Source organism: Phalaenopsis equestris, unplaced genomic scaffold, assembly GCF_001263595.1.
Source record: "Phalaenopsis equestris unplaced genomic scaffold, ASM126359v1 Scaffold232992, whole genome shotgun sequence".
Taxonomy (NCBI): Eukaryota; Viridiplantae; Streptophyta; class Magnoliopsida; order Asparagales; family Orchidaceae; genus Phalaenopsis; species Phalaenopsis equestris.
The window spans coordinates 23718-31578 of NW_018250948.1; the positions used below are offsets into that span (position 1 = coordinate 23718).

Sequence of the window (7861 nt, forward strand, 5' to 3'; positions counted from 1 at the left end):
TAAGTTCACTTCTTTTATTTATTCTTCCTCCGATATCATTATTGAATCTCCCAGTGTTTTTTCTTTGTCAAAAAGATCTAAGTTGATAGCAAGCGGTGCACCATGGTACTCGAGGGTTGGTTCTTCACTCCCAGCGCTATTGTAAGCGGTGTTGTTGATGCCTTCTTCGATCTTATTAACGAGTTCATTGGACTCAATTAAGATTTGAGGATCATTTTGAGAATCAAGATCGAAGTTAGATTGGTCAAAATCTATCACGTTATCACTGGTAACAACTAAAATGTAGCCAAAATTATAATAATTATATTCATAAGACCAAAGGGAGAAAAAGATAGTCATACAAGGTCAAGGGTTCAAGGCTTTTCTTCCCCAAATCTGAGACAACCAATATAGCAGAGGCAACCCTCTATCCTACCCCCTGTGCTATCGGTCTTTATGGTGGTATTCATCATCTTCTTCTTCTTTTGACGATGATGAATTTTCTGGAAAAATTTTCATCTCTAGCTTGGCAAGCTGAAGACTTTGAACGGAAGATTTCTTTGAAGTGGACTAGATTTTGTTTAGTATTTGCTTGAGCTTGTTCCAAGTCATACTCCGTCCATCTTTTCTAGTATACGAGTCAGTTGGAGAGATTGGCTCAACCGAAATCATATTTATGGAACCATTTTCAGGTTCTTTTAAATATTGTTTCGGGATCATTATATTCCCTTCTTTAAGATTCTTCTCGAGCCAATCATTGAAGGTAAAACATTCCTCTATATTGTGTTTGAGCAATCTGTGATAGGGCATTAATTTAGTTGATCCTTCTTGTCAACCTACTCGGGTTTCTTTGGATTTGGTAATCTGAACTCAGGCTTCTTCATCAGACTTCTGAACATCTTGGATTTCTCTTTGCCTTTTAAGGAATACACTACATTTTGTCATTCTACTAAAGATATTATCTTATTCTCTGCCCGGTGTGATCCTCCCTAAGGCGATCGTTGGCTAGACTGGCCATACTGTTGTGTCTGTTGTCGAGCATGCTGTGATGATGACTGATGGAAATTTTCTGCATGTATCTTTATTGGTTGTTTTCCTTTATCAAACATTGCAACTATTTCAGACTTCTTTTCAAATATTCTAGTCATCTTGGACTTTCCAAACTTCTTATGTGAATCCACATGTTTGACTTCTTCTTCACTATTTCAGACTTCTTTTCAAATATTCTGGTCATCTTGGACTTCCCAGACTTCTTATGTGAATCCACATGTTTGACTTCTTCTTCAAGATTATTGGCTCTGCTGAGTAGCTTCTCGAAGGATTTAATTGTAAGTCCCTTGAGCATGAAAGCTACTGGCCTATGGATTCTCTTGAGTAAGATCTCAATTGCATGATGTTCTTGTAGCTAAGGTTCACACTTCATGTTAGGGTTTCTCCATCTCATGATATACTCCACTAAAGTCTCGTTGGGCTTCTGCTTCTCTACTATAAGATCTCCAATAGACATATGATGTTGTACTCTGACAAATCTTTTCATGAATAATTGCTCTAATTCAGTGAATATCTTAACTAATCTGTTGGGTAATTTGACGCACCAATCAAAAGTGATTCCTGGCAGGCTGCTGACAAACTATGGGAAGAGTAGAGCTTCATTACCTTTAGTATTACCACAACTGGCTCAAAAATGTGTTATGTGCTATCTGGGATTTCTAGTCCCATCAAATATATTAAATTATTGTGACACAAAACATTTAATGTAGGGTAAAACATCGAACTCCTCCGCGTAAAGTCTACCCTTTAAAACCAATGCACCACCCTTAGATTGGGCTAAGGCCTCCCAAACTTGCTCGACCATTTCCATTTGCTTAAATTCCTTTTCTGGTATTGCACTTGATGGAGAATCCTTCTTTTGTTGTTCATCTCTATTTGCTAAGGTGACTTTTTTTCTTTCATCTGTGATATGAATAATCTCCAGTTCATTGACTTCTGGCGAGGCTAATTGTGGGGGTTGAGACTGTCCCTGAACTGCGGCCATGGCAGCCATGACAGTGGCCATCTCTTCCATTCTTTTCTCCATTTGGCTGATTTACTCATCCTTTAAGAAGATAGCCCTACGTAGCTCATCTACGGCGTTCTCTACGACAAGGGGTTGAGCGTCATAGGCAGATGCAGTGGCTCTGGTCTCGATGACATGAACATCCATGAAATCTTTCTTGAGGTAATATTTGAAGTCAAATTCTTCACCATCATCAATGGTAACTCCATGTTCTCGAGCTAACTAAAAAATCTTAACCTTGAGCTTTTCAACCTTTTCCTCAATTATTGATTCTTGTAGAATTTTGAGATCTGGAGGACTTGATTGGATATCCTCCACTTGTTTGTCCATCTTGCCAGCAATTTTTACAAGAATGTCAGACACATCGGACCCTTGCTTCATTATATGGTCTGGTCTGTGGGCTTGCTAGTCTGTATCAGCACGACAACCTTGGGTATACCTTTTCTTTGACAGTGTTGTCTTGAGATAGAGACTCTGGATAATAACATCGACATGTTAATGAGAAGTATGCTCCCCATGGTGCTGACCAGATACTGTACTGGGTAATTTCTTTATCTTTTCTTTCAAAATTTTTGGAACATCCTTACGGCTGGTGGCTGGTGGAATTCTCGGACCAAGATGCGACTTAACTGGTCGACGTCCCGTGGGTCTAGTGGCAATAGAATCTATACTAGCAATGGTGGTATCAACTCTGCTTCCCAAGCAGAACTAGACAGGAGAGCGAACTGGTAATGCTTCAGTTAACTTTTGAGATTACATGGCAGATCTGACGTCCCTTAAAATTTCTTTCTATTTATTTCTTCATGTGAGAGGATACTACACGACCCACTCGTTTGAGTAGCTCGCCAACTAAACAACCTTTTTTGGCAGTTAGTCTCTGGAAAACCATACTGACTCTGCTGATAGGAGTAGGCTTCTTCTCCACCCGACCATGTCCATGAGGTGACAATAAGGTAGCTGTAATTTTCTAGATACTCTCATACCCGTTAGTATTCATTAATGGATGGAACCTACTCCTTACAAAAGTGGATAGGTCTCCAGTAATCTAGACTCCTATTGGTGAGGAACTTCATCAACAAGTACTTCCTTAAGAATCCAGGCTTTAGTAGCCCTCTAAATCTTCAGGCTCTGATTTCTCCTTTGGGTTCGGGTTAAAGGTGCAGTCCTCGAACTTGATCCGATTTCAAGCACTGACGGTGGGATAACTAATCATTCAGTCGGGTCTTTGATGATCATAACTTCTTTTCATTTAAAAGAAATGGGAACAACAGACTTGGTATGTGTCATGATGGCAGTCATCTTAATCTTCTTATAAGAAGGTAAATCCTAAGCAAATTTCAGGTTAAACCCAGCAGATGGTTCTTGAACATCTGGAGCAGCGAATTTCATTGTGACGAACAGGGTTTCTTCGAGAACGACCTTGAGATCTTCAAATCTAACTTCAAACTTGATGGTGGAAGCAACATTGCGGGCATCGCGGCTCGTTGACAGGTTGCAGGAAAAAGTTGAGTGTTGGGAACCCCATTGCAGCAACTTTAAAAAAAAGCTCTGGGTTAGTTATTTGGCTAATACCTCATAATCTTAGTGCGAGCACGTTGACAGGTTGCCGGAAAAAGTTGAGTGTTGGGAACCCCATTGCAGCAACTTAAAAAAAAAGCTCTGGGGTTAGTTATTTGGCTAATACCTCGTAATCTTTGTGCGAGCACTAAAAATTAGCAGAGGCTGATTTGTAGATCGGGTAAGTCCTTATTTAAAAAAAAAAAGCTCTGGGGTTAGTTATTTGGCTAATACCTCATAATCTTAGTGCAAACACTACAAATTAACAAAGGTGCAGAGGCTGATTTGTAGATCGGGTAAGTCCTTATTTAATTTTTGGAGATATTAAAATTTAGTAAAAATAATTTGAAAGTAGATAGCTTTAATTAATATAAGAAAAATTAAAGAGCATGCGCAGCACGACACAATCTGATTTAATTTGCAAAATAGTAAATTAAACACAAAAGGGAGAACCAACTAAACAAAACACAATGCCCAGCTGGAACTAGTCCACCAACACACCTATTGGGCGTCCGACCCCACACAAAGATTAAAAAGTCTTTAATGGCCTCCTGAACCTCTCTATTCAAAGGTGATTGAACAGACAATCATGAAGTCCAAATGAGTTGTCCGCACTCCCCCAAGAAAGGAATGGGTAAAGCATGTCAATGAAAGAAGGGTAATTAGGTCCATGAGGGACATGAACACATTACCGATATATGAATATAATATTTTCTAATTTAAATGGAGAGAAAAACTAGTCCCCAGCGGAGTCCCCAGGAGCTGGTCAACACTATTTTTGGTTGGAGGAGTTGCTCATTCGATGTTTTCTGTCACCGGAATCGGAATCTCGTTGCCTTCATTGGAAGGAAATTTTTAATTTACAAATATATAAGTTTAAAAAAATATGAACTCAAAAAGACCCCATATTTTTCATAGTTTAAATGAAAGAGCACTATACCTCAAACCCTATATCTATCCCGAAAGATAAACACAAGACTTAAACACAAGACGTAAGAGTGAGGCTCGATCAAATAAACTAAGAAGTATATGATATTCATTTAGCCTGCAAAACCATTTTTATTTGCCTACAAGTTCCCTTATTTAATATGAAGAATTAAAGAGGGTTTATATTAAGCTGGGTTCGAAAAAGCTTCCTATAAGGGCAAGCCCCTACACTTAATTACATATCAAAGTTACCTAAGAAAACTCTCGATAAAAATCAGAAGATATTATCTGCAAGGAGGTCAAAAGGATAGAACTTTTCAACGAGATCGGACAAAGAGGTGTAAAAGAAAAGAAAGAGGTGTAAAAGGGGAATGGTTCAAATTTAGAATATTTATTGTAGAGTACAAAGGAGGAAGAACTAAGGGATGACATAGATCCAGAGGAAAACCTCGGTGACTTCTCAATCTATCTTATTATTTGGCTTTAGTTTAGAGGAGAAATTATTTATACGTTTCATCCTACCAATTTTATTAATTAGGACTTACATTTGTGTAAAACGGTCATACAATTTGCCTAGAAGATGTGGGATTTTGGTTGTGATGAACGACAACCTCAGAATCCTAAGAAGAGTTAGGTCTTATATTGTACAGCAGGTCTACAATAAATCCCGAAAGATAAGTTGAGGATTTATGTTGCATAAGCAAACAACCTCAAAATCTTATGGCTTGTTGTTTAATTCTAAGAAAAGGTGTGCTGTTGTAGATTCTCTTGATGTTGAAGATGGTCGTGCTGCCCACAATGTTATCTCCAAGCTCCTCGTCGTAGCAAGTTTAAGTTTTCTATTGTGTCAGGTTATAATGTCAAATCAAATGTCCCTATGGTTATAGTTCCTTAAAAATTATGGGGCATGTTAAAGTTGATTAGAGCGACACCAATTAGGATCCTACGATTCCCTCGTTCTGGCACCACTATTTTCTATCGGATTCACTTAATCCAAATGAATTTACTAAACTCAACTTAATGAGTTCCATACATTCATTTAGACCAAGGTAAGTCTTATTAGCAACCGTAGGTTACCTCCTCCGAGAGATTCTCGATCATCCGATAGAGACGTATTAATTTTGTTGCAATTGCGGTTTTGTGATGTTTGTGATTAAATTTTGAGTTGTCTTATATTTTGAATGTTATGGTGGTAAATTTTATCTTGGTTGATTATAATTTTGGTTTTGGTTTTGGTTCTACGGCTACCCTAACATTTTTGATTTTCACGCAAGGTGACATCGTTGCTTAACATGCAAGTTTTATAAATATAAAAATACAGTGTGGAAAGTACAAGAAAAGATGGTACTATAAAGTATAAAACTGCACCTCACGAGTCTTGTTGTTCCACCACTTGAAAGGTTTTTACTTGCAAGGCATGTATATAATTTTTACAATGAACTTATATTGTAGGAGTAGATGAAAGTTTAGCTACGAAACCCCAAGTTATGATTTTATTGAGTCTCGAAAGATCCTAGTGGATAATTTTAAAATAAAATATGACAGGTTCAATTTGTCCTTCAAAACATCCAAAAGATTTCAAAGTTCTCAGGGTATGACCCTGAACTATTTTGAAGATCTCTTGAATTATTTTGAGTACATTTTTGAACTTATCAAATTATTCCATTGACCATCCGAGATTAGAGTGTGGCTACCGCGTTACTTAGAGAAACATAGCAATTTAATTATCTTAAGGATATGATACTCTATTAGTCAATTGATGTTTCATTTAAAAGTTATGTGAGTGGGTGCCCCTAAAGCAAGTTTAGGTTTCTTAAGATTATGGTGCCTACAAATAAGGTCAGGTTTGTAGTGTTTAAAGATGTTAATCACCAATCATGTTATCTTCTAAATCTGATCAATTGAGTTTATAAATTGAGCCTATGTCAATATCAAACCCTTAACAATCATGATAAGTGAAATGGTGAATATCAAAATTTTGATTTAAATGACAGGTATTCTTACCAAATAGTCAAATCTTCCTCAACTTTAGGCTATAGGAAAAGTGAATTACCATCTTTTTGACTTAAACCCATCACTTAAGAATCACCTAAGCTTAGATAATTTCCAAGTTATGAAGATTAGGTAATTTATAATCTTGTTGACGTAGTGCAAAGGTGGTGAGTGGGTTTCTACATATTAATCCCATTGTATTTCAATCATCCAAACAAATTTATTAAGATCAAAATTACTCAATTTTCCTTTGGTTAATCCTAAATTTTGATTAAGGCACCAAAGTGTAAAATTACCACTTTTCCTTAGGGGCACTTCACCTCATAACTCACTAGACACAACTCAAATGATTTGAGGATTTAGAGTGTCATATCTATGAGGTAATTATACTGTTTGAGGAGAACATGTGGACCTCTCAAAATTTTAATTTAATTTAGATAATTATTTAAACTTAGAAGATATGATCTTCAAAGGATAATTTATTTAATTATCCAAAATAAAGTTTTTATTTATGGAAAAATTTTTAGAGGTCCCCTAATGTCAGAGAAATACTTAGGCAAATTTCATGGTTTTTTGAATTAAATTTTTAATTATTATTTTTTAATTTTAATCAATTTCAATGATTAAATCAAATATAAAATAATGTTTTAATTTAGAAAAATTCATTTCAAGCTTTTAAAATATATTTTTAATTTAGAAAATTTAGGAAAAGTATCATAATGAATTCTAAGTGATCAGTGGACATTTCCACTCATTTTGAACAATTTTTGTTTTTTTAAAAAATTGATTTTTTTAATTATTTTTAATTCAAAATATATTTTAAAAATGAAATATTTTCACAAAAATGGATTTTATTTTTTTTAATTGCTCCTTATCACAAAAAACTTAGAGAAACAATTTTCATAATATTTATAAGCTTATTTTAATTTAATATAATTATTTTTATATTAATATAATTATTTTTATATAACAATACAAGGTTTCGTTAGAAATGCCATTTGAATACTTGAACTTAATCAAATAATTTCTAAATTTTTACAGTGAATAAAGATGATCTTTATGAACAATATGAAATTGATTTTTTTTTGAATTTTGATAAGTATATAATTTATAAAAATTAACACAAGATATTCATATGTAATAAAATATAGAAATTTACAGGATAATTCAAAGCATCATGATATTTTGTTCTAGACTTCTCTAACCATGGAAAACCTACTAAAATTATTCTCATAATTTTCCAAGTGATATTTTGATCTATATAATTAAAATAGCCAAAATGGTCATCTTATTTTAAAAATTAGGGTTAGAGACATAGAGAGGTCCTCTGACTTTGGAAAAATCAGAGAA

At 35.0% G+C, this 7861-nt stretch overlaps 1 pseudogene; it reads right to left on the reverse strand.

Moving 5' to 3' along the window:
• Positions 1-2035, reverse strand: part of LOC110038511 — a 4125-nt pseudogene extending 2090 nt beyond the window's left edge.
• Positions 2036-7861: the final 5826 nt, after the last annotated feature.